The following is a 27,987-nucleotide window of genomic DNA, read 5'->3' on the forward strand; positions in this document are numbered from 1 at the left end:
CCGCGTAAGATGTGATAGACCTGTATACCAGTCTTTGAAAAATTAAAGCCCTTTTTCCTATGAACTGAAAGAGGGTACCTCCGGTTCATTAGGGACATGGGAGTCTAATTAAGGGCAGCCTGTGACTTTTAAAAATCTTTTTCAGTGAGCACTGCAGAAAAGCTGTGGGCAGTGAAGGAAAAAGGCTTCTCCTAGGTGAAGAAGAGCTGGTTTTTCCCCGTAAGGGAAATCTTATGTTTCTTACTGTTTGGTGAGAGGGCCTTGGATCCCTGCATAGTAAGGCCCAGAGTGGATTAGAAAAGGTGGCTGGTGATTGGTAGCCAGCACAGGTTGAGGCAGTATTCCAATGGGAATTAGGAAATGTACTTTTTGAGGGTTTTGATTAAAGAAGCCCTCTCAGCTTACCCTGTAAATATTGTAAATAAATCAATGTGAAGAATTAAACCTCCACAGTAGGACTAATTTATCCTAGGCCCCTCCAATGCCAGAGGGAGAAATGCTGAGCCCTGATGTGATGAAAGAGGTCTGTTTTTAAATATTATTATTAATAATAATAATTAATAAGGAACAAACTGAGCTGGAAACATTTTCCAATGCTTTTTATCCTGGCCACTTTTTTTCCTTATTCTTACTGTAGGGCTTGTCTACACTGCCTTGCAGTTTGGACAACAGAGATGTGACTAGTAGTACGCACCAAAGTGCTGCACTGTAACTCCTCCATGTGGACACGGCAGATGTGAACTTAAAGGTTCCTGGTGCACGTTCATCCAATTCTCTTCAAACAGGATTACATGTGTGTGAACTAGGAAACGCTGAGTTCCCATCCACATGGGTCAGGCACAACACACCACTTTAGTATGCCCTGCTATTCATACCCCCATAGTCTGAATGGCACAGGTAGGTAGGCCTAGCCTTAGTTTCTTTACTGGCAGCAAGTGCAGACTGGTATGACTTCATCCGGGAATTCTTGCTCCTGTGGGTTTGTCTCTGACGGTGGCTCTGGGGAAGAACTCCAATTAACACAGCACCTGGAAGTCTCAGGCAATAACCCTAAATCATAAGCCAAAGAGTGCTGCTAAAATGCTGAATGAGGGGTATGGAGTCCTGTCATCAATACATAGCAACTAAAACCATAGCTCCCCGAGACGTTGATGAAGAATGCTTTGAAGCACCAGTGCAGCCCTGGGAGCTGTTTCACAGCAAGAATCCTCATTTGTATGTTGATCGTTAATCAAGCATTCCAGTTGCAGTTGGAGCTTGCTGCTTGGTTTCAGCTTACAGATGAACAGAGCCATTCTGAAGAACAACACCCGCTCTCCAATTGCTTGACACAATCTCAATATTAAGTCAGACTGTTTATTAGCCAAGGACAGAACTTGGTCTCTTGGTGCCAAAAAATTATATTTTGAACTCTTGCGCAAGCAGATTTAGGGTCAGACGTCTAGCTGATATATTTAGAAATGACTTTCCATGGACTCCAGCTAAAGTGAATCACTGTGTCCAGTGTTAATGAACTTAGAAAATTATTGTTTTGAGGATGATTGCACTGACAATTTTAACATGGCTTTGTTTGTTTTTTTCTGTTCGCCTCTGGAAATTTCACAACCATCAGTTAGCCAAACTCCAAGTCTGAGCGGGGTACCTTGCAACACTGATTTATCAGTGTCATTGAAAAACAAATCCCTACAGCGTCATACTTTTCATTGATCCACCATATTGGATTCAATTCAAGCCTACAGTCTGTTACATAAGACCCAAGAAAAGTAAAAGCCTTGTTGATTTATACTAATCGCAAATCATTGTTTGTCTGCATAAAACCCACTGACTCAGCTAGAACTCCAACTGGGGGCTTTAGATGTACACCGCTGTCTCAATATAACGCCACCCAATATAACACAAATTTGGATATAACGCGGTAAAGCAGTGCTCTGGGGGTGCGGGGCTGCGCACTCCGGTGGATCAAAGCAAGTTCAATATAACGCTCTTTCACCTGTAACGCAGTAAGATTTTTTGGCTCCCAAGGACAGCGTTATATCGCGGTAGAGGTGTACTACAGTCCTTTCATACCTCTTCAGCCCACGGCACAGGCTGAGGATAAAGCCACAATCTAACCCTAAAAATGTAGTAACTCCATTGTCTTCCTTGGAATTGCTCTGGATTTACATCAGCAAACCTGTGCTCAGAAACTGGCATATATGTATTGTGACAAAGTTCCTCCTCTACCTTGGTGGGTCCTGCGCTTATTGGCAGATTTGTTCACCTCAGTGATCTTCTCCTCTTGTGGAATCCACAGTCTGGGTCAGCTCCTCCTGTGTCTGATCAGGAGCTGGGAGGAACCCGGGCCCGCCCTCTACTCCGGGTTCCAGCCCAGGGCCCTATGGATCACAGCTGTCTATAGTGCCTCCTGTAACAGCTGCATGACAGCTACAACTCCCTGGGCTACTTCCCCATGGCCTCCTCCAAACATCTTCTTTATCCTCACCACAGGACCTTCCTCCTGGTGTCTGATAATGCTTGTACTCCTCAATCCTCCAGCAGTACACTCTCTCACTCTCAGCTCCTTGCCTTCTTGCTCCCAGCTCCTCACACACGCTCCTTCTCCTCTGCTCCTCCCCCGCTGACGGAGTGAGCCTTTTTAAACCCAGGTGCCCTGATTAGCCTGCCTTGATTGGCTGCAGATGTTCTAATTAAAATAGCTCTCTCTACTGCCTTCTAGAAAGATCTTAATTGGCTCCAGGTGCCTTGATTAACCTGGAGCAACTGCCATTTGGTTACCAGAGTACTAGGGATTTGTTTAGCCTGGGGCTAACATCCCTGTCCGGTTCCCTTAGTTTAAATCCGGTTCCCTTAGTTGCCCTATGACCTCACTCCTGATCCTGTTTTTTTCATTCGTTGTCCCACGTAATTATTTGGTATTCTAGCCCTGTGGATCCTCCCCTTAGGCTGGGGGGAGGTCCTTTAGAAGTGGACGGGCTTCGCCCGCCCACCCCTGGGATGCCAATAGGCTAACATACCTGTTTCTCAGTACTTTACTGTAGCCATCTGGCCTTGCCCCATCACAGTATCTGGGCATTCTGGCATGTTTGTATGGTGTCACATCTATTCACAGTGCTGTATACATTATGCTTATTATGAGACAATAATACACATCACTGTTTACAAGCATCTGTATGCATAATCCTTCATCAAAGTGTCTCATGCTTATTAAGTATACAGAAGGTAAGGTAAGGTGCTGAGTGCACTACCCTGATCTGGAAAAGCACTTAATCATGTACTTAACTTTAAGCACACACACGGTATCATTGATCTCAGTGGGACGCTCACATGTTTCAAGTTAAGCATATGCATAACTATTTTTCTGGATCCAGGCCAGCATACTCAGCACATTACTGGATCAAAGCCTGTGTGCATTGGACAGAATTTGTTCCCCCTGAAGACCAGTGGAAGCTTTTCCCACTGATTTCAATGGGATCTGTCATAAATTTAGGCTCACCTAAGGGTTCATTTATGCATCCAATTTTTTAATTGTGCTGCAAATTCCGGTTGGAGAATCATGACGACACCATTGAAAGACTTGTATCTGGCTTTTAAAGTGTGACTTCTGCAGCAGATAAAACCGGAAAAAAGGGACATGTAAGCTAAAAGAAATGGCCTCAGATGGTATTTCCGAACATTCTTTGCTAGTACATTTATGATTTATTTTAAAATAAGAATGGTCTTCATTCACAGTGCAGTTTCTTCCCCTGCTGAATCTGGCATGTAAGTCCTAGGGCTCAGTTCTCTTATGCACCCAAACTCCACTTGGTGTGGAGTTGGAAGTCCATTAGGGAGCCAGTGATATTTCACTGATTCTTTGCTGGCCCAAGCCTTGTATGAGTTATGCCACAGGAATATGGTATTAAGGTGGTTTTTGTCTTTGTTTCCAGTTACTGTGCCAGTGGAGAGCTATTCATCCTCATCGTCTTAATTTACAATGGCATACAATTGAGATAGCACAAACAGGACCATAATTCCAGATGAGGAATCAGATGCAAGAGCAGATTAACGCCCAAGCAACAGGAATCCTGTTTAAATGCATAATGTCCCTAAATAAGACAATATAAAGGAAGAACAAACTGACATGTATGAGAAACTACATTCAAACAGATGGTTCTTTCTTACAGCTGTATTTAAAGCTCCAGCAGTGAGATTTTTAAAGAGACTCCATATGGGCCTAACAACTCACCTCCTTCCTCGTTTTTGGGAGAGTGAGGTGCTAACTCACCTTTCTGGAACTTCTACTTCATTTCCTGGAAACAAGCCTTCTGTCACGTGATATTGTTTTGCTACTGTAGGAATTCCAGCTCCTTGTTTGGACAGATTGTAAACAAGGAAACCTGATACCTTGAGGACAAAAGGAGGGAGAGAACAAGATGTCCCTAGAAAGACATTTGAGAGTGCTCAACCATGCAGTGTTTTTTATTTTTATATACTATAATTTCTTACCCAGCACCACTAAATGCTATACAGAGAAAGTCAATCATAAACAAAGGGAGGAGATTTTAAAGTAGGGGACAGGGTCTGATAGCCCAGTCTTAAATGTGTCTCTGTCTCTGCAATTTTGTGGGTGAAGTTTTGAACCTATAGTTATTTCCAGGCACAGTTTTGCTACTGAAGGACCTGATTTGTGGGTGCAGACAGGTTCCATACACAGGCAGGTAAATGAGCACCCACAATCTGCTGTACAAAACCAACAGCCAGTTTTTAAACAATCTGGCCCTTAAAGAATGGAAATGAATTGGTGGCTTCGGGAGAGGATGGGGGGCTGTTCCAGAAGATGGGGCAGCACAACTGAAAGGGAGATTCCTAGCAAGGGTACAGGGAGCAGGGCATAACTGAAGAAGTCGAGTATGCACAGGCCAATCAAAGGGGAAGGATGGAGATTTTGTAGTGGTAGAAACTAGGGGAGTGAATCCCTAGGGAGTTTTAAAAACTAAGAAGGCGGTTTTGAATTCAGCCCTTCTGCACCATGTCAGCAGCAGTGGGGGAGATATTTCTGAGCTATTTGCTCATATTTCTTTGCCGTGATAGAGTGGGTTTGAAATTATAATCCAATCTGTTAGGTACATTATGCACAGGACAGCGGTGCAGAAGATGAGATGCTGCCTCTCGTGGTTAGATACTGTCAGCTTTTAAAAACGTGTCCTCCCCAGATATGTTTTTTCTTCATATTCTCTCTATTCTTGGCAAACACAGATGACATTTACCCTTAGCCTCAAGGCTCCCACTATGAACAGTGGACATAGAAGCAAGAAGGGCTCTAGCTCTGCACATCAGAATCACTGGGATCCTTGAGCAAAAATAAGATCCTAACCCTAAACTAAGCCCTATCATTAACCTTAACTGGGACCCTCATGTACACTAATTCTACACTGATTCTAACCCAGTCTGTAACCCTAAACCGAGCACAGTTTATTGGCAGCCTCACAGCAGCTGGGAGAATAAACTAGCTTAAGGGCCATGAGCTGAAGGAAAACAGCAGACTGAGCGGGTTCCCCTACCAACCCCTGAGAGACTTAAAAAATGAGGGGGCTTCCAGATCCCCTGGGCACCAGGACCAGCTGATCCTGTCAAGAATAAGGAGAAAACGCACACCCTCTAGCAGGAGGAACTGACTGATCACCAACCCGGACTGAGTGAACCCTGGCACAACATTTCTCCTGGCCAAAGGGGGCACTGTTGCAGCGACACACCAGCCTCACACCAAGTCAAAAAATGGGTCCTAAAATGTGTATTTCACACTCCAAAATTGAAGCTTGGAGATAACAAGCTTTTGCCTATCAAATTTGTCCTTTTGAAAACTGTTGAATTTTGCACCCTCCACCAATTTTCTTTTCCCAGGATAAACAATGTAGCTCTAGTTCGTTTACTTCCTTTTTAAGGGCATAGGCTTAACAGATAATGTTAGGAGAAGCATGAACAACTCTGGCAACAGGACCCAGTATTTAAAAGCCAGATCCAAAGCCCACTGAAGTCACTGGAAGGATTCCCTTTGACTTCAGTAGGTTTTGGATCAGGTCCTAAATGTTGCAGTGGGACCAGAAAGAGAAGCTCATACATAGAGTTGGGCAGGAAATGGTTCTCTCATCCGATGAGAGTTTGAGACTTTCCCATCCCAAATTAGGACAAAAAGTCAAAAATCGCAAAATTTTTTGCAAACTGATCATCCAAAATATTTTTTCAGATTGGGTCCATTGTAATGTTCTATTTCAATTTGCACCTCTAAAAAAATAATCAATTTTTCAAATATTTCAAAAAATATTTTGAAAAATATTTTTCATATTTCAAAATGAAAAGTCATTTCAAACCAAAAAATGAATTTCATTTTGAAAATGTCAAAGCATAATGTTATGACAATTTCAAGACTTTTTTCTTCTAAGAAATGTCTAATTGGGAGATTTGAATTCTTGGGGAGATACATAATAATGATTGTTCTTCTAGGATGCCTGATGCTTTGCCAGCTCTTGTTTCAAGCTGCACAGCTGAAGGCAGGGCCAGCGCTTCCATTAGGCGACCCCAGGCGGTCGCCTAGGGTGCCAGGATTCAGGGGGCGGCATTTTGTGTGCTCCGCATGGGGCGCACAGGAGCTTCCGGTTCCACTCCCATCACGCTGCTGAAGAAAGACCTTCTGCCAACGTGCCGCAGAAAACAGCGGCAGGCAATTGAGCAGCTCAATGACCGCTGCTGTCGCCTGCGGCATTTCGGCGGAGGGTCCTTCTTCGGCGGCGCAATGGGAGTGGAACCGGAAGCTCCCGTGAGCCCTGTGGGGAGCGCACAAAATGCTGGCCCTTGAATTCTGCCTAGGGTGCCAGAAATCCTGGCGCCGCTCCTGGTTGGAGGGTCTCCATTAGGTCTCCATCCACTTATGTGAATAAATGCATCAACAGAGCACCTTTTCATCTTTGGCTTTCCAGAGCCCTTCACAAATGCTGCAAAATGGAGCCCGCAAGGGGATACTGAAGTGCTGATTTCTCCATGAAGATGACAGAGAACACAACTACAATTTTGCAGCAGACACTCTCTCAGTTCCCTGTTTCAAACAGCTTCCACTTGGGACCTTGATATTCTATTTTGGCGGTTTTGTAAGAAAATGGAATGGGGCAATATAATCCACCCATTTATATACATACTGAAACCTTGCAAAACATTTCACGTAACACCAGTCTTGAACCTAAACACAAAAGTTTAAAGATTTTACCACCTAAACTGAGAATAAGCCTATATACACGGTTTTGTGCACTCAGCTGCAACAAAGCACATTCTCTGCTGGAGTCTTGCAAACTGGTTGTTACTGTTGCAACATACAGCTGAAATGGGTGCTATGAGGTGATATAGCTAAGTCTGACAGTGCAACCCCATTGGAGGTCTGTAAACGATTCTGCAGTTTGTGATACAATCCTCTGATCTGGACTCCACTTAAATGAATGAATTCCACTGAAATGAAGCCAAGGACAAAGTTCAAGGGTAAACCAATAACCCTTGGGGTTTTTTTATATAGAGAAGCAATTCCTTACAGCATCTTCTAGAGTTGATTCACCCAGTCACTCTCTCTCTCCTTAGGCCAATTGCCATGTTTCCTTTTCCCTCAGAGCACGAGCCATTTATACATAGTTCAGACAAATCTGCATTCCCCCTACTAAGTCATTCTGTCGTCCCCTTCCCTCAGCCAGGTGCAAAGCCCAGGACAATCTCCTCTCCAACACCTGCCCTAAATTCCTTTGCAATGCCACCTGAGGACGGTGGTGGTAGGGGTCTGGGGGATGTAGTGTCCTGGGTTGAAATTGGGGAAGCAGGCTAATCATGGGTGATCTATGTTCAGTACTTAAATATGGCACCCATCACCACAGAAGCTGAGCCCCTTGCAAGCTGTTTTTTCATGTATTTATCCTCACAACACTCTGGGGGAGGCAGGAAGTGCCATTTTACACCTGAGGAATACAAAGACTATACGACGTACCAAGGTCACACAGGAAGTCTGTGGCACAGCAGGGAATTGAACGCTGCTCCCCCAAGTCCCAGGCTAATCTATCGCTGCACCAACTTTCCTCTCCAAGGAGCTGCACTAATTATCCCCCCACCACTCTCAGTCAGAAAAAAGCTCCTCACATGCCACCACATGCAGCACTGGAGCAGGGGCCTGGATTAGGCCTGTAGGTGACACTGCAATATAAAGAACATCACACTCAGGGATGTGTGCAGGAATTTACACCTGACAGCTTTTGGAAGGGCACTTTAGAGCAGCAGCTGTGCGCTAAGTCAACCGTCGGAGCTGGTTCCAGGGCCAGAGCGTGGCTGGGGCTGGATCAGTGGCTAGGCTGGAGCAGCAGGCAGGGTATGTATTTTAGATGAATATTGGGGGTGCCCCTGCTTGTCCCCCTTGTGCATGCTCCTGATCACACTGATATTTCAACTTGTCCTTGGCACTGGGAGCCCCCAAATACTAGGTGGCTGTAGCTTTAACAGCATTATCCAAACAGGCTCTGCTTATGCAGGACACAGATCTTACCAGCATAGTCCGAGCAAGTAACGGTAGGCCTCATTGCAGACGCTGCCCCATCCCAGAAATTCACAACACAGTGAAACTGGGCTTGCTTTACTGAAATCTTACAGGAAGCTAATTACCTGACTTGGCTGAGAACACTTCTGAAAATACTTCATTGTATCTGCACTCGGTGCCATCCAGCCTGAGTCCACGTATAGCAGCCTTCTGGGTGTGCTCCTTTGTTTAGTGTTATAAATTGGATTGGCCCAGAAAGCAGCTTACCAGTGCTTGAAAACACCACTTACAGTGCAGAACAGTCCCCCGCTACATTGAAACGCCTGGCGAAGGAAAACACCACTCATGTCTGTCAGTATCAATGCATTGTGTGTTCTAGCAGTTAGAGTGCTAGACAGAGAAGCAACACTTGCTTTCATTCGTAGTTCTGCCACCGACCAGCTATGGAGCTCTTATAAAGTCACTTTCCCGCTCTGTGCCACTGGTTCACCATCTGTAAAATGGGGCTGCTGCTGATTATTACTACACCTCTCCCTCGATATAACGCTGTCCTCGGGAGCCAAAAAAATCTTACCAGGTTATAGGTGAAACTGCATTATAGCGAACTTGCTTTGATCCACTGGAGTGCGCAGCCCTGCCTCCCCGGAGCGCTGCTTACTGCGTTATATCGGAATTCGTGTTATATCGGGTCGCGTTATGTTGAAGTAGAGGTGTAGTACCTTGCAAACAGAAGAGCTGTGAGGCTTAATGCTTGAATATTTGGAAAGTGCTTTGAGATCTGTGATGAAAGATGCTAGAAAGCTGCAAAGGATTATTATTATTACTTGTAATATAGTCCAAAGTTTCAGCTATCCACTCCAAAACCCCAGTGGGGCTAAGATAACATACGTATGACTGTTTGGGCTCAGGCTGTGTTTTAAATCTCTGAATTCTCTCAGATGGTTGTAACAGCCAGAGACACTTGAAATGAAGATTAAAGAAGCCCCGTTTTCTGGAGTAACTTGCCCACATGAGAAGTTTCTTCCTACCTCCCACGAGTTAATTGATGCATGAGGGTTACTCTCTCTTGTGATTATTTTATCCTAGCTAATATAACTATGGATGTTTTCATTATTCATACCATATGATTTCCAGCTCATCATTCAATCTTTGCTCATCAAAGCCTCATTTAAACTGAGATTAGACTATTTGAAATCTGTCTGCTGCCGTCATTTCCCTTGCTACATATATTTATTTATTCCTAGCTGTATTCTTTTTGGGTAGCCTTGCCAGGTAGTTTTGATTAGTAACATATTGTTCATGCATCACTGTCATGTAACCAGCAAAGGCCCAAAGATGCCGTAGGACGTACAAACCAAGCCATTGTATGATTGTGAAATGAACTTCTCTGAATGGCAGCACGAGCTTTTCATGTCTAAAATTTTTCTCCATGTAGTTCTATCTGAACCTGTTTGACCTCTGTTTGGAATACATACTACTTACCCTGTCAAAGGAACAGGGCCTTCTCATCTCATGTGAAGGAAGCCAAATGACCATACTGGAAAATGAATTTACAGAATTCACTTATTTTCTGAAGCATTAAGAAAAACACTAGAAGGTTTTAGGAAGGAAATACCCTTTGCTCAGCTAAAACTCTTAGCAGATTCTTCTCAGGCAAAGTGGAATGCTAGGTTAGGGGGATAGGAATAGAACTGAATAGTCACTGAAGTAAAGAGAGAGATAATGACTGTAATCTGGTGGTTCAAGTACACACCTGGATGGGAGAACACCTGGATTTCAATCCCACTCCAAAGAATATTTAATTATTTATACAAATTGGATCAGCTTGAACAGGAGAGATTGAGGGATACTCACTTTACAACACTCAATAATCTGAGGGCTAGAGTACTCACCTGGGATGTGGGAAACCGAGCTTTCAAAATGGGGATTTGAACCTGAATGAGTGGTATTGGGCATAAGGAGACCATTTGCACCCCTTCTAATTTTGCAAATGGCACCTTGTGAATGCAATCATTCAGGAAATGTCAAGTGGTTGGTTTTAACATTTCTGGTTTTCTTCTTCTTTCATTTTAACTGAAACAATTAGCCAGTATTGTCACACATTCACAAAAATTACAAAATCTACATTCTTCAGTGAAAAAAAGTTTCAGCTGAAAAATGTCACCCATCTCTAGATAGGAATGAACTGAAGGAGATGAGAGGGCCAAATTTTCAAATTTAGGGACCCACAGTTGCATGCTCTCAGTGTGATTGCAAATATTCAGTGTGCATGTACAAATCAGGTATTTTCACAAGAACATAGACCATTTATTGTCCAGCTGGCTGTGTGCACACACAAAAACCTGATTTGTATACATACACACACAGCATTTGCAAGCATACGTTAATTGCATGCAAATACGCATATGCAATTGAGTGCTTAGCTTTGGAAATCTGACCCACGGTCATTACATGTGGAGTTGGCCGGTTCAGCTGATTACATGTTCAACATAGATAATAAATCAGGATCATTGCTCAATGCCCACAGGGGCTCTGACTAGAAAGAGAAAGGGAAGATAGCATCAAATTGCAGGCACGCATTTGTGTGTAATATTTCGCAAAGACAGAAGTATTATGCAGTTTACTGGCTTCCCCTGAGCAGTGTTTTGTCATCTAGTTGCTCAATAGTCAAAGGAAAATTCCAATAAAGCTGATTAAGCGTCTAAAGTTCCTGCCTTAAATATAGACTAATAAAAAACAAAAAGGCACTATTGGGAAAGCTGAAATGTGAATTGCTATTGTGACCAAGTTCCTCCTCTACCTTGGTGGGTCCTGCGCTTATTGGCAGATTTGCTCACCTCAGTGATCTTCGCCACAGTCTGGATCAACTCCTCCTGTGTCTGAACAGGAGTTGGGAGGTTTGGGGGGAACCCAGGCCCGCCCTCTACTCCAGGTTCCAGCCCAGGGCCTTGTGGATTGCAGCTGTCTATAGTGCCTCCTGTAACAGCTGCATGACAGCTACAACTCCCTGGGCTACTTCCCCATGGCCTCCTCCAAACACCTTCTTTATCCTTACCACAGGACCTTCCTCCTGGTGTCTGATAATGCTTGTACTCCTTAGTCCTCCAGTAGCACACCCTCTCACTCCCAGCTCCTTGTGCCTCTTGCTCCCAGCTCCTCACACACACTTCCTCTCCTCTGGCTCCTCCTCGCCTGACTGGAGTGAGCTCCTTTTCAAACCCAGGTGCCCTGATTAGCCTGCCTTGATTGGCTGCAGGTGATTTAATCAGCCTGTCTGCCTCAATTGGTTCTAGCAGGTTCCTGATTACTCTAGTGCAGCCCCTGCTCTGTTCACTCAGGGAACAGAAAACTACTCATCCAGTGACCAGTATATTTGCCCTCTAGCAGACTCCTGTACCCTACTGGTCTGGGTCTGTCACACTATGAATAATATTTAACAAAAGAAAATACATGGTGATTTTTAAAAATTGATCAGAGGCCATTGGAAAAGGTTTCTATGGGAATCTGCATGGGAAGTAGGATAACCATGAGAGAAATCATGAAGTCCTAAACTCAGATAAAGTTCCATTTTGAGGTAGGAGGGTAGCTGGGACAAGAACTAATGAGCTTTATCTGCAAGAAGGGAGATTTAGGTTAGATCTTAGGAAAAAATCTAACTGGAATTGCTTCCAAGAGAGGTTGTGGAAACCCTATTATGGAGGTTTTTAAGATCAGGCTGGACAAACACCTGTCAGGGATGGTCTAGATTTATTTTGTCCTGTCTCAGTGCAAGGGGATGGACTTGATGACTTCTCAAGGTCCCTTCCAGCCCTGCATTTCTATGATTCTATTACTTCAACCCAGGAGTCCTGTTTCCCAGTCCCTTGTTCTAAGAGGCCACATATTTTCCCTACCTAACAGTGACTTATTTCCTTTGTTCTGCACGCTCACAGGATCTCTGTTGTCTGTGATGGTTTGCACTTAGGGGCCATGACTGACATTTTGCTCCCGGCTGGAGTTAACTATGAAGTAAAAAAATCAGCAGGCTAATTTGCCAAGTCTGAGAGCTATGGGAAGATACCTTGTCCACCATCTCACCGCCAGACCTATTTCTGGTCTTCCTTTTATAAAACCCAGTTAAAGGTGATGTGCTGTGTGTGGCTCTTTGATGAAGTCCTCCCCCTTTCCTTTGGCAAAGAGTCAGAGAGGGCCAGACCACATTTTCACTTATTGGTGGGGTGGAATGGAGGACAGAATTTGGCTCAGCTTGTTTTCCACATGTTTCATCAAAAGAGCAATGCCTCATATGTACATTTCCCTGTGTCACCACTAGACCTCCTACACACAGTCCTCCATGGTTTTAAACAAAGAGAGAAAGAGACAGGGCCCAATCTTACATGGTTCTGAGCTCTTACATGCATGTTAGGACCCAGAGACAGAGGGTCAGATTCTGCTCAAAAGTCAATGACGCTATTCTAGATTTACAGTGATGCAAGAAATCAGAATCTGACCCAGGAGGGAGGGAGAGGTGAACTCCATGGCTGTTTATGATAAACTGTAAAGTTTGTTTCCTTTATGTGATTCCTCCTCAGCAGGGCTTGATCACTGGAGCTCGTTGTTCCAGTACAGGCCGTGATTCACAATGTTACAACAGGGCTGAGTTAGGCTTCTGGGAGTTATTAATTGCCTATCATTACAATCGGAACTATTTTTTTTCCAATTTGGATCAGAAATATGTTTTCTTGGGAGTATTATATTTTATAACATCAGTTCATCACTGTTTATTAGATTCATCATCTAGAGACTAAGGTAATATCGTCTCTGATTGCTTAAACACAGCCATAGAAAGAAACATTTCCAAACAGAAAATGGAATGGGCAGCAAAAAAAAAAAGTGGGAATTTTTTTTGTCTTGAGCCATCACTCCCTTGAAAGGAGGAGAGACTGCTTTATTTTTAATAGGCAGGATCCTCAGCTGGAAAAATTGATGGCATTCTATGAAAGTCCAACTCCACTCCACTGGAGCTATACGCATTTACCCCAGCTGAAACTCTGGAACAACATTTCTTTCTTGCAAACTCTCTTAAAAAAATAGGTACAGTAGAATTTAGTGAACAGGGACACCTGCCTGGACTGAGAAACCTAGATACTGGAGGCTTGAACTTAATCTTATTGAAATCAGTAGCAAAATCCAGTGATGCTGAAACAGTTTGTATAGTGGGGGTGCTGAGAGCCATTGTACCAAACTGTAAACTCTCAATATAATGGAAACCACTTCAAGTCAGGCGGTGCTGCGGCACCCCCAGCATCCCTAGTTCCAGTACCGATGGCCAAATCTAATTGGCTTCAATAGTTCACTGGTGTAAATCTGGTTCTAGTTGTGCCTAGGCATGATGGTGATTTGTGGCCTATAAACACGATAGCTAGATAGCTAGATAGATCCCTACCAACAGAATTTGTGATTTAGATTGTAAGTTCTTTGGGGCAGGGACTTTGCTTTCCAATTTGCTCCTATAATGCCTGACCCATTTGGAGCACTAGTTTTATAAAAATAATAACTTATAACAACAACCAGGGTCAGGCAATCAGAGAATCACAGGATAATAGAATATCAGGGTTGGAAGGGACCTCAGAAGATCATCTAGTTAAACCCTCTGCTCAAAGAAGGATCAATCCCCAACTAAATCATCCCAGCCAGGGCTTTGTCAAGCCTGATCTTAAAAACCTCTAAGGAAGGAGTTCCACCACCTCCCTTGGTAGCCCATTCCAGTGCTTCACCACCTCCTAGTGAAAAAGTTTTTTCTAATATCCAACCTAAACCTCCCTCATTGCAACTTGACACCATTACTCCTTGTTCTCTCATCTGCTACCACTGAGAACAGTCTAGATCCACCCTTTTTGGAACCCCCTTTCAGGTAGTTGAAAGCAGCTACCAAATACCCCCTCATTCTTCTCTTCTGCAGACTAAACAATTCCAGTTCCTTCAGCCTCTTCTCTAAGTCATGTGCTCCACCCCCTAATCATTTTGTTGCCTTTGCTGGACTCTTTCCATTTTCCACATCCTTCTTGCAGCGTGGGGCCCAAACTGGACACGTACTCCAGATGAGGTCTCAACAAGTCTAATAAAGGGAAATGATCACATCCCTTGATCTGCTGCAATGCCCTACTTATACGGCCCAAAATGTGTTAGCCTTCTTGGCAACAAGGGCACACTGTCAACTCATCTCCAGCTCTCATCCACTGTAAACCCTAGGTCCTTTTCTGCAGAACTGCTGCCTAGCCATTTGGTCCTAGTCTGTAGCAGTGCATGGGATTCTTCATCCTAAGTGCAGGACTCTGCACTTGTCTTGTTGACCTCATCAGATTTCTTTGGCCCAATCTTCTAATTGTCTAGGTCCCTCTGTATCCTATCCTACTCCTCCAGCATATCTACCACTCCTCCCAGTTTAGTGTCATCTGCAAACTTGCTGAGGGTTCAGTCCATGCCATCCTCCAGATCATTATCCATCATCCAATCAGGGCAACCACCCTCAAAGCCAACGTTCCAGGGCACCAAATCCCCATTTGTGTTTATTTGTTGTTTTGTTTGTGCCTTTTGTGGGAGAGAAGGGCAGGTGGATGCTGAAAATGTTTTCCTCCTCGGGTGATAAGGCCAACCCTGGTAACAACTCATAGCAAACTCCTCAGGAAGTATTAAGGGAAACTTCCACCCTCTCACCCCCAAACAGTCCAAATGAATTGTGAACAGCTTTGTAAGGTCTGAATCTCCCCTCACATTGCTGTTAATAGGAGTAGCTCCAATGAAATCAATGGGGCTACAGTCTATTTGGCCAAAGTCTGAGGACTTTTTCCAGCAAAACTTCCACTGAAGTCAATGGGAGTTTTGCTTGAATACAAACAGAATGAAAACTAATCCTGAGATGTGAGCGATCCTTACTCTTGTGAGTAGGTCCATTGTCTTCAACCATGCTTTGCATGTGGGTTAAGGATTAGTCATGTGAGGAAGTGTTGCAAGATCAGGCCCTGGGACTTGGTTCATGGAGGGCCTGATCCAAAGCCCATTGGATTCAGACGGGAATATTCCCCTTGACCTAAGGGGCTTTGGATCAGGTTCTAATTGCTCTGTTATTGTATCTGTTTGTGTAATTAAAACACAAATGTAGTTGTCCTATACTACATGAAACAAATGGCTACACAAATACATTTTTTTTAAAGTTAATATAAAGAACAATTTCATGGCCTTTGTCCTATCAGGCCCTTTAAAAATTGCATTTTTTTTTCTTCTCAAGATCACATAGAAATTAAAAATATCAGGTCACATCCATTCCTATTATCCAGCACGAGGACCCATAAATGGATTTATGCCTATTAAGCATACTCCATGAAACTAGTTTACAACAATATATGGGCTAGAAACTTTAATTCTTTCAGACAAACTGAATGCTTAAGATCACAAGCCATTAAAAAAGATCTGTGATTGTGTTTAATCCATTTTTAATACAACTATTTGTCTGCTTTGCATTGTGTGGTTTTAGAATAAGATACTTTAGAGACAGAAAAAAGGCTATTAGAGTATCTACTTAATCTCTCTTTGCAAGAGTCTATTCTTCAGTACCTTGATCCAATCTAATTTGAAAAATGTCTCAGAATATGAGGTTTCCCGTTTCCACCGTTTCCCTTATGGGAATATTCTACAGTCTAATAGAAATCACTGTTAGGAAACTTCCTGATATTTAAGCTTAAATTTTCAATTGGTTAGTCTTACCCTATTACTCTTAATTATTCCACTTGTAGCACCCTAAGTCCACTTTCTCGCTCTCTCTCTCTGATGTTTACAGACTTCAAATATTTGCAGATGGTTAGAATGTCCTGCCTTAGTCATCGCTTCTCCAAGCTCCCCTCTGTTTATTGATAAGGATGTAGTGCACTCCTCCTCCACTACTTCCTCCAGTCTGAGGAACCATCCTACAGGGCACAAAGCTTTGTCAACAAAAGAGAAAGAAAAAGCAACAGAGTGAGAGAGGGTTGTTAGGTCAGATCAGTGGCCAAGACAAATACTCGTGCTCACACTAGGGAATTATTTGCATTCAGTTTCTTTTATGGATGATTTTTCCTTTCTGCCCTTTTGCCCCTGTCAGCTGTTCTATTCCCTTCGCCTTGTTTGACCAAAAGCACAGACGAGGATGCAAGGGCAACCAACCAAGACCCTCAAGCGCTGGTTTGGAGCTGGAGTCTGCTCCTATTCTGTCATGTGTTTCCTTCCATTTTCTTGCAAAAGCCCCCAGTATGTCATGGGCATAGCATGGTTGGGTCAGAGGAGAATGAATGTGTTTATTAGATGCCTAGCTACATGCTCCCCTCTTTGGCTCCTACTTGGTAGCTGTGAAATGGGACTTTCCTTAATGCAGGATCAGGCTGCCCTGTGCTCGTTCTCCAGCTCACCTCCTTTTTATCTTGCACTTAGTACATGCAAACACTTCTCCCATGTTAAGGCTCAGTGCTCTCCTGGGGACAGAAGGTGAAATGCTAGCCTCATTTAAGTCAATGGCAAAACAACCATTGACTTCAACTGGGACAGGATTTCAGGTAGAATTACTGTTCTTCAGAGGCAGTGAGGGATTAAAAGTGTGCCACATGAATGCACTGGTTAAAGTGAAAGACTTGCTAAGCAGATATAAGGTCCAAACACAAAAGTTACAGAGGGTCAATGTTCCAGTTCAGTGAAGTGTGGCAACAGTTCCAGGACAATGAACTGCTTGAAGGAACTAAGCAGCTATCAGTGTGCACTGTCAAGAACCTAAGGCTGAGATTTTCAGAGATAAGGGATTTGGATGCCTCATTCCCATTCATTTTTGTTTGAAATCAGGCACCCAGCTCCTCTTGGTGGGCTTCAAACTCACAGCCTAAGAAAGCAATAGCCATGCTCCAAGCGCAGTGTGGACTGATGCCCAAGATCTCCTGATAGATGGCACTGCTATGAAAACTCGACTCCTGGAGACAAATCCATTCTGAAGTCAATGGAGTTACACCAGGGATAAATTTGGCCTCCTGCATTATGCAAGCACTCATGGATTAGTGGCATACTGGTAAACACAGGCTGTGATGGTGACGCAATAGGTGATATTTCTACATGGGAGAACCAGGCACAGGAGCTGACTTGAGCCCAAGGTGTGGCAGTCAATGTGCAAAGCTATTAATTTGTGCAGAGGAAGCCGAAAGCAGGGAAATCAATAAGTGACAGGGAAAAGGAATCTGATACAATGAGAAAAACTTTCCTTTTTTTCTCATAACACAAGAATAGGGGTCACCAAATGAAATGAATAGGCAGCAGGTTTAAAACAAACAAAAGGAAATATTTCTTCACACAATGCACAGTCAGCCTATGGAACTCTTTACCAGAGGATGTTGTGAAGGCCAAGACTATAACAGGGTTCAAAAAAGAACTAGATAAATTCATGGAGGATAGGTCCATCGATAGCTATTAGCCAGGATGGGTAAGGAATGGTGTCCCTAGCCTCTGTTTGCCAGAAGCTGGGAATGGGCAACAGGGGATGGATCACTTGATGATTACCTGTTCTGTTCAGTCCCTCTGGGGCACCTGGCATTGGCCACTGTCGGTAGACAGGATACTGAGCTAGATGGACCTTTGGTCTGACCCAGCATGGCCGTTCTTATGTTCTTATATTCTTTAGGCCCTCTGGCTGGTTAGGAGTTGGCTGTGGAAGGAACTGGAGCAGTTGTGATGACAGCAGCACAACAGTTCCAGCTGGGTGTGAACAAGACAACTGTGTGCACAAATTAAGCATACAATTTCATGCATAGTTTTGTGCAGACAATTGCACCTGTACAGTTAACATTAGACTTATAGAGTGCATCAAAGTGTTTCATTTTATCAACCATTTAACCACATTTTAAGTGCATGTGGCACAGAGGACAATAGCCAGCAAGCTAATTTCCTTAAAGTTTCCTAAACTTTAGCAGTTGTGCCACATGAGACAGCCCTTTCCTTCTTTTCATTCTCCCTAACCCCTCACCTAGGGAGGATTCACTTCTCAGACACCACAGTCCAGTCCTCAGGCATTGACCAAGCATCCTGCCCTCTGTATGGAGATGCAATGCCTGTAGACAGTGCCTACAAAAGGATGCAATGAAATCATAGATCTCACCATGACCACTGCAATGTAAATTGTCAGCTGAGCCTCTATCCAGTCTCTACTCCACTGGACTATGTGCTAAATTGCACACACACTTACTTACGCCTGCTCTTTGCAGATGGAAAAACCTGTTAAAGATTCCAGTCCTTGTAAGCACACTTTAAATAGTCTAACAGCTGTGCACATACAAGCGTCTGCCTTGCACCCGTACTCTGGCCCCACCCCAGTACGTGCAAGCTGGTGCTAGCATGTTTAAAAGGTGCAAGCAAGTATTAATGCAAATGCAGATGTTTGCAACTGCAAAGTGTGGGTGCAAGTTGATACAACTGCAGCTCGTGGAAAATTCAACACAAAATGGCTCTACATTGATTTGATTCCGAATTCCTAGGAAGGAAAGTTCTTAACACACATGGATCAGAGGTGCAAAGGTCAGCTCTAGATCCATATCTGAATTCTCCAAGTTCAAGGTGTTCGGATCCAGTTCTGGCAGAGTTGGCCATGCTGTTTTGTTCAGGCTGAAGATGTGGATTCCTATCCAGCACGTCACTAACCCCTGTCTGAAGCTTTCAAATTGCTGAGATGCACCAGGACCCATGCCCCTGCCGTACAGCCGAGCCAGCAAACAACTGTCCCCACAATAGTATGGCAGCGAGAGGATATGAAATGTGGCCTGTCATCTGTACAACGTATTTCATCAGTAGCCAGATGGTTCAGAAATGTGCTTAACAGCAAAATTGTGTAAGGGCAAGAAAAGTGAAGGCAAAGAGCAAGTGTGGCAATCTCCCCTCTCCCCACCCCCGAGATAATAAAAGGAATGAAAAATGGAAAGGGGAGCTGCCATTCAGTTCAGATTATGGAACCAAGCAAGCAAAGGCCCTAAAAGGAGCTATTACAGGCTGTTCCTTTATTACATTATTTACTGTTGACTGGCTGATCTGGCTGATTATATATTGTAAAGAGAGTGTAAAGTTTCATGTGTGTTGTTTCCCTTGTTTCTGGAACTGCTATCACTAGATAAAATTGTGTTTTATGATACTTTTATCAGGAGCAATACTTTCCTTAATTCAGAGTAGTTTCTGCAAAACAACAGCAGCCTCCAGTGCGCAAAGCCAGGGAACTTGTGCAGAGCGTGGATTTAATTAACTACAGAGCCAATTTTCAGTCTAACTGAAGCTAGTCTCCAGTGTCATTAAACCCAATGAGGTCTACTCTGCTCTCCACACTGAAGTCCAAGTAATGTTCATGGTGTCTTCTCCATGACCAGCTGAAAAACCCATTTCATTTGCACCCGTCCACTGTACTTTTACTAGGGCAGACAATGGGTGATTTGTTTTCAGTATCTTGTCTGTGGTGTTTCAGTTAAGATATATGTTGTGCCTTGCACAGAATGGATGCATGCAATCTGGCTGCATAGACAGGGGCGGCTCTAGGTATTTTACCGCCCCAAGCATGGCAGGCAGGCTGCCTTCGGCGGCTTGCCTGCGGGAGGTCCCCGATCCCGCGGATTCGGCGGCACGCCTGCAGGAGGCCATTAAGGTGACAGGCAGAGCGACCCCCATGGCTTGCCGCCCCAGGCACACGCTTGGTGTGCTGGTGCCTGGAGCCGCCCCTGTGCATAGATCCTCAGCCTGAGAGTGAATTAGCTTCATGGCACACTTTGTGAAAAATCCATGTCACTGTTGTTGTGTCTCTAATGTTCCCCGCTGCATCTGATTATCATGGGAGTCTCTTAGATATTTGGGATTTATACCAAACTCCATAACATCCAGGTGCTGATGAGATTGTTTCTCATAAGAAGTAGCCTGTGCACTGATATATGTGGACAAAACAAGGCAGAATTCCAGCCTTGCCTTTGAATACCTTAGATATGGTCTCAGGATACAACTTTCTGTAATGTTGCATCCCCATCATTTAAAAAATAGAGCGTCTGTGAGCAGAATGCTGATGGAAGGTACTAGAATGAGTAAGTTGGAGTCTGAACTCTTCTACTGAGCCACAGAACAGGCAGTGGCAATGCAATGTGCCTCAACCCTGACCTGTATGGACTCTCTTTAGGCCTAAAAAAGGAATTCACTCTATTCAACCCTTGGCCTCTCTACTGGTACTGCCAGCAAAAAGTCAATTAGAATTAACTGTGTTGGTGGTTTTTGTGAGGAGGACACAAGGAGTGAGACCCATCAAGAGGAAATTGGCCCTTTTCTGAGTTTTCAAAGAAGATTCCAGGACTTTGACTTTGGCACCTTTCACCAGCCCCACCAGTCAGTTTGAATAGTGTGTAAATAACCTGTCACCTAATAAGGTGCTGCCTGGAGTGAGTAATGGGTTGTAAAGCAGGTAAAGCAGGTGCTAAACATTTGCCCCAAGAAGAACACATCACGTGATGCTGCGATATTTTATGTCCCAGTGCCCAGCAAGGCCATACACCTCCTCAATGCCAGCTCACTGGGTCCCTTCTAAAAAGGTGGCATTTTAGGGATTTGGTTTCTCTATTAGCAGAGGCATTGATATTTGTTATTCTCAGGCTGGCAGCGTCTCTACTGGTTAACTGAGTAACCTACCTCTAATTAAAGATTAAAATAATTAAGAGCTAGCTCAGAGGTTTGGTAACAAGATACAAAGTTTTTCTCCTCTAGGTAACTGTTGCCAGTCCAGATCAGGTCAGTAGGAAGTGAAGTCGTTACAACCTGACAGCTGCTCAGTGACCCCTCTGTGAATTGAGATTGGTCATCTCAGTCCAGTGCCTAATGGAAAGGAGTCCATGTCATGGAAACCACAATTCTGTGTGACATTAACAGGCACTCTTGTCTGTGATCTCAGCAATGAGGCCCATCACTCATCAGGGAAGAAAAACTGATCTTCGGAAGGTGGGTCCCTCAACACTGGAAATGAGGCACATCATTATTATTCACCTAGCACCCATATGAAAAGTGTTGTACAGACTGATTTGAAGACAGAGTCCCTGCCCATTAGAGCTCATACTTTATATAGACATATAGAAATGGACATGGGAAGAAACAAAAAGCAACAGGCACCCATCTGCAGGAGGTTTTTGGGGGATACGTGCCTGTGCTAGCCTGTTCTGTGGTTCCAGAAAAGATTCCTGGGCTTGAACTGGGCACCGTTCCCCAGCACCATCATTCACTTTTAATATTGTAATAACCAATCGCCTACAAAGGGGCTTCCTGGGGACATTTAGAGTCCCTTGTGGGTAATAACAGGTTTTAAAGCAGATGAAGGAGAGCGTGGGTGTTCCCCCCAATGAAAAATGAATAATTATATAACTAAGTTTCTTTGCTTTCTAATGCAATACATATTGGGAACCTTGCACATGGACTGCAGTGTGTGCATTGTTCCATGTCAGTGGATAAATAATTCACCATCTGAAGACTTGGAAGCTTTTTCTTGCAGCTCAGGATTATTGTTTCACTTGACGCTGGAAGCTGGCTCCCTTTCTTTCCCTTCTTCCCAGGAGAATGTGGTCACTTTGCACCTTGAGTGGTATGCAGGCCAGTGCTCCACCAAGCTTGCTGGCCATCAACGTGTGCATCTGCCAGAGTTACATGAAGAGCTGATTTCATCTGGACTTTATTGTATTTCGGTTTTTTTGTATTTTGCTTCACAGTTGTTTTACAGCTGTTGCCTTTTGAGCTTTTTCCAACCTAATTTAAAAGCTAAGGCTAACTTAAGGCCAAATATGTGTGTGTGAGGGGGTTATTTTTGTTGTTTTAATTGCAGGGTGGATATGTGTGAAAACACATCTGATAGGGATGTCTCTGTGTGGTGTCCTTTCAGAGTCTGTTCCAGCCAAATGAAGAAATCAATAAACTCCTCTTGGAAGAGAGAAACCAAAACCAAATCCCCAGATCTGAAGATCATCAGATTCTGGAGAAGCCTGGTGATGACAAGATGGTCCATTTTCTGTTCTTTGGTATTTGGGGGTAGTAGCAGAATCAATGTAAACCTCCAGTAGGAGTGGCAATATCTTAGTGTAAGAATATATGTGGCTCCAATATCTTTAATATCAAAAGACTAAAGGGTCTGAGCCAAATCCTACTGAATTCATATAAAGTTTTTCCTTTGACTTCCAATGGCTTTGGATCAGGCCCTAAAACTTTATGTTAAAAGTCAGATGTGAAACGTGGAATAAACCACATGGCCCTGAACCTGCACCATTCAAATCAATAGGTGCTTTGCCAGTGACTTCAATGAGTATTGAGCCCTGTATCAGTAGCCTTCTGTTTCAAAAAGGTATCGACATCTACATCAGAGCTGTCCAAAGGGGCTGAAAGAGAAGTGTGTAGGTTGTGCATGTACACACTATGTACCCATGTTCCACATCAAGTAGGTCAGCAAAGATGTAGGTGCTGCACAATTGGCAGGGCAAATAATTGCAATATTGAAATAGACTCAAACTGCAACATTTGGATCAAAAGTTAAGGGAATTGCTTTGGTGCACTATAAAGATGGAGGGCCAAATCCTCAGCTGGTGTAAATTGGTGCAGCTGCATTGTAGTTAATGGGGCTACGCTGCTGATTTACACCAGCTGAAGATCTATCCATTAATGCATTTGCAAAAGTAGATGCTGGATCCAGGATTGAGTACTAATGCCTCACATTTTGGGTTGTGGGGAGTGGGGTGTGTCCTTCATACCTGGAGTTTTGTTTTCTGCCCATCTCTAATGCAAATCTGATACTTGGAAACACAATGAGTGAAAATACATATTTTGAGGGAGAAATTTATGAGCCCACTGTTTGTAAATTCAGTCCATCCTGCATATGTATGTTTCACTAGTGCAACAAAGAGGGCATACATGTTCTTTGCACAATTAATTGTGTATTTTGTGATTAATGAACTATTAGATTGCTAAATCAGGCAGTGGGTGTCACTCATTTTGTTTAAGAAGAAGAATATGAATTAGAAGGTATTTCATTTTTACAGTGTTGAGGCTCTGAAACCAAACATCTGGGTAATATTATGCAACAATTGCATTAAAACACACATTAAATTTCCAACAGTTCCAGGCCTTGTTTGTCTGAAAATTAACTTGGAGCACAGACACTTATCAACAGAGGCCTAAACAAATTTCAGCACAAGCTTTATTTTTTTGCTGACTGAAAATCAAGGTCTTCTAGGGCTGCAGTTGCTGAGGCATCAAAAAGGAGAACATTAAATGATCAACATGAAGGCCAAAGCTATCAGAGTTGGAATGACCAAAAGTTAATATTTAACTTGAACCGTGCTATTTGTTTAAAAACCTTTAGCTCAATTTATGTTACCAATTGCCTGGTGGAGCTACTTCAGAAATAACTGTGGACCATAGGAATTTTCATAGAAGTTCAGACCATAGGTCCATATATTTGGGTATCCTGTCTCTGATAGCAGTCAAAACCACCATAATGGGCAATTTTGCAATAACATGCGTATGTGGGAAGTTTTTCCTCTAATCCTATGTGTCTGATGGTCAGTTTATATCTTTAAGCATGAGCAATGATATTGTTTGCCCTAATTAATATAAATGTGGATGATATTTTTAGTATCTATCAAAATGTCTAATTCTTTTAAAATTTTATCATGCTCTGTCATGCGGCAATGAATTCCAGAGATTAATTACTCTATGCACTGAGCCCAGAAGACATGGAACAGATGGCGGATGAGTTTGATGGAGGTCAGGGTATATGGAAATGGACTAGAACTAAAGATGGTGAAGAATGAAATGACCCACCTACCTCCAGTGCAGTCAGGTGATTTCCTTAAATGCCATCTTCAACCAGTGCTGTCTCAAAGATCTGGCAGTCCACTGCCTTCCCAATCTCCATGCCATTTTTTTCACCAAAGGAAGTGCCACCTCTGAAAAGCCAGTAGGAACATAGTAGCTTTGCCACTTAACAAGCCTATTGCTAGTTTAAAGGTGGGGTAAGGAGGGTCACAACTGAGCTACCTGCAAGTTAACACTCACCCCTGGACAGATCTGCAGCTAGTGTAAATCAGTCACTGAGGTCAATGATGCATTGAAATCAAAGGAGCTATGCTGCTTTACATCTGGTCCCCTATTTCTTTTAGGATATCTATCTCTTCTGGAGCTGATTCACCCCATTGCTTAATGAAAATATCTAGGAGGAAAACTGCCCACTTTCTACTCCCAAGCCTACCAGAAAAGTCTCATCCAGCCCAAGAAAACATTCTTCAAAAGGTCTGATTTTCTGTGTACCACCATCTGGCACTAAACATTCATTCTGTCTGGTGATATACTGATCCATACTGGAAATCATCAGAATAGCTATGCACCATCACAGAGATAATGCATTCATTTCTAGCATACATTAGCACAGACTTTCCTTGGGGAGTGGTGAGATGTTGCCACTCCATTTCAAGTTTCCCAATCCCTCTGAAGATTGCAGTTCAATGGAAATATGACAGTTGTCTGCCTTGTGACTCTGACTAAGTGTCAACAGACCCTGGGCAAAAACTGTTGGGTCTCTGAGGCTGTTGCCCACTCACATCAATCCACTGAATCATGTCCAATTCTTATTGTCCTTGTCATCTTCCTGTTTTCCTCCCTCTGTTCACCAAACCCAGAGGAAACTGGAGATAAGACTGCATTCAGTCATTTCAACACGGGACAAATATTTTGAGCATTAAGTCTCTGCAAAAAAATACAAATAAAAAATCATATGCAACAGGGCTGTGATACACAATTGTGAGGCCCAGTCATATTATAAAATGATCCCTTCCTGTCAATGCAGATAGAAAAAAAAACCTACCCTGCATGTTACAAATATGTGAAGGAACCCTGGTTTAACCATGTTTATTTTCCACTGTTCCCTAACATGGGCTCAGATTGTGCCAGGGTGTATGCCTTCATGCATGGAGCTCACCTTTCCGTCTGGAAGGACATATGTGCGGTTTCTTTAAAACTTTAGCAGGAAGTCAGTTGGAAGGAGCTGGGAAGGTGACAGAGGAAGTCCTGAATTCCCTGGAATCTTTTAGGGCATACGGGTGGAGCTGCCACCGAGGATCTGATCCTAAGGATTTGACTCACTGATTTTTGTCTGAGCAAAATATAACTGGAGCTGCCCTATAGGAAAAAAAGGGTATGCGCACAAATACAATTGCTGAGTTTGGTTTGCTGTTGTTGATGGAGTTATAGTGTTCACAGATCTGTGGATTGCAAAAGTTTCACAAATTTCAACATAAATCATTATTTGCCTAAAAATGCTATTTCCTCTTTGTTGTTTGTTGGCCTCTTGTTCAGCATGTTTCAGTAACCTGATCAGGGAGCAAAAATAATATCGTTTGACTTGGATACCACCACTAACAGACACTGAATAGTTCAAGTCAGCGGCCTGATAATTATTCATTCAAACTATTCGGCAAATATAAAGACATTCAAAGAAAATGTGAATGACTTGCCAACCCCAAAGGGGGGAAATCTCATAACTAAACACTATTTGTAACTAATAGGTCTACGAGTTCCAGGTCTGAGTGAGGGCTTCAGGATTCGGGAAAATCTGTATCTATACATACTATATTCAAGGATCATTCACCCACCACTGACTACTGCTACTCTGGGGTTAAGAACAAGAGGTGTTTAACAGTGCACAGAAAAGTTATGCTGCACTTTAAGACTATTTCAATGGACTCCCGTTCAATAAGACTTCTGCATCATAAACACAGGAGACAGTCATTATTATACATGCTGCTAATTACTTTCTGTGGGAAAGGGGGTACATGGACACATCCCCTCATCCGTCTAGCTGTCTTGCTTTCTAAGCACATGCACCATCTTCATCACCATAATATTTGAATGCCAGCTCTTAGGCTTCCCTTCTCAGGGACCTTAAATGAGGCTTATTTTAAGCACTCAGCATGCTCTTTCCAGAGTCTCCTTCCATGCGTTCTTTACATCTTCACCACAATAGTAGGAACCTGTCACAAAGGGAAAGAAATGATCAAAAAACACATCTGTAATAGGCATGACGCTGGCAGACCAGGTGCCAATCTATTCCAGGGCCCCAGGCCAATTCTCTTGTGTATTAGTATAGATCAAAGTGATTGTTACATTTGTAAGTGTATATTCGGTGTTTAAATTTCATGAAAACTAGTGGGATGTTACTTGCATTTCTTCCACTTATCTGTATCCCATTTTATAATGTAGAGGCAAGCACTGACATTGTGGATACCCCAGTATGATGGGTTCGGTTACAGAGACCCCCTTGGGACTGTCACCTGATATGCTGAGACTACCTCTCAGCCCGTTTTCCCTGCCAGCTTGGGTCTTCAGAACCCTGGCTTGTCAAGCCACACACATCAGTCTGCTCCAACACAGACCCAGGGTCTGAACCACATGCCCCAAAGCTGCAGATTTAACTGAAAACAGCTTAAGATCCTGTCTTTAGCAACCAGACACCTAGCTCCCAATGGGATCCAAACCTCAAATAATCCGTTTTACTCTGTATAAAGCTTATACAGGGTAAACTCATAAATTGTCTGCCCTCTATAACACTGATAGAGAGATATGCACAGCTGTTTGCTCCCCCAGGTATTAATTACTTACTCTGAGTTAATTAATAAGCAAAAGTGATTTTATTAAATATAAAAAGTAGGATTTAAGTGGTTCCAATAGTAACAGACAGAACAAAGTAAGTTATCGAGCAAAATAAAACAAAACACGCAAGTCTAAGCCTAATATGGTATGAAACTGAATACAGATAAATCTCAACCTCAGAGATGCTCCAATAAGCTTTTTTCACAGACTAGACTCCTTCCTAGTCTGGGATGAATTCTTTCCCTTGGTACAGTCCTTGTTCCAGCTGAGTGGTAGCTAGGGGATTTCTCATGACTGCAGCCCCCTTTGCTCTGTTCCACCCCCTTTTATAGATCTGGCACAAGACAGGAATCCTTTTTCTCTCTTTAGGTTCCCACCCCTCCTCCTAAATGGAAAAGCACCAGGTTAAAGATGGATTCCAGTACCAGGTGACATGGTCACATATCCTGTGAGCCCTGCTCCATTCCTCCAGGACTGGCCCGCACGTATGCAGTGGAGACTTGCAGGTAAAGAGAGCCATTTACTACCAGTTGTCCTAGTTGATGAGTGCCATCAAGATTCAAAGCCACCATTAATGGCCCCCACTTTTCATAGTTACAATAGGAGTTCAGAGTAACACTTCATTTTTCTAGCTTCAGATACAAGAATGATACATTCATACAAATAGGATGAACACACTCAGTAGATTGTAAGTTTTGTAATATTCCAATTACATTATATTTACACTCATAAGCATATTTCCATGAACATAGAGAGTGCAATGTTACACCCTG

General features: G+C 43.2%; 1 long non-coding RNA gene across 1 annotated transcript; it reads left to right on the top strand.

The window, feature by feature from the left end:
- The first annotated feature begins 8,283 nt into the window (after positions 1 to 8,283).
- LOC116827031 (uncharacterized) lies at positions 8,284 to 23,578 on the top strand. Its single transcript, XR_004374199.1, has 3 exons — positions 8,284 to 8,371; positions 19,183 to 19,354; positions 22,461 to 23,578. It is a non-coding gene; the product is annotated as an uncharacterized LOC116827031 (long non-coding RNA).
- Positions 23,579 to 27,987: the final 4,409 nt, after the last annotated feature.

Source organism: Chelonoidis abingdonii, chromosome 17, assembly GCF_003597395.2.
Source record: "Chelonoidis abingdonii isolate Lonesome George chromosome 17, CheloAbing_2.0, whole genome shotgun sequence".
Classification (NCBI taxonomy): domain Eukaryota; kingdom Metazoa; phylum Chordata; order Testudines; family Testudinidae; genus Chelonoidis; species Chelonoidis abingdonii.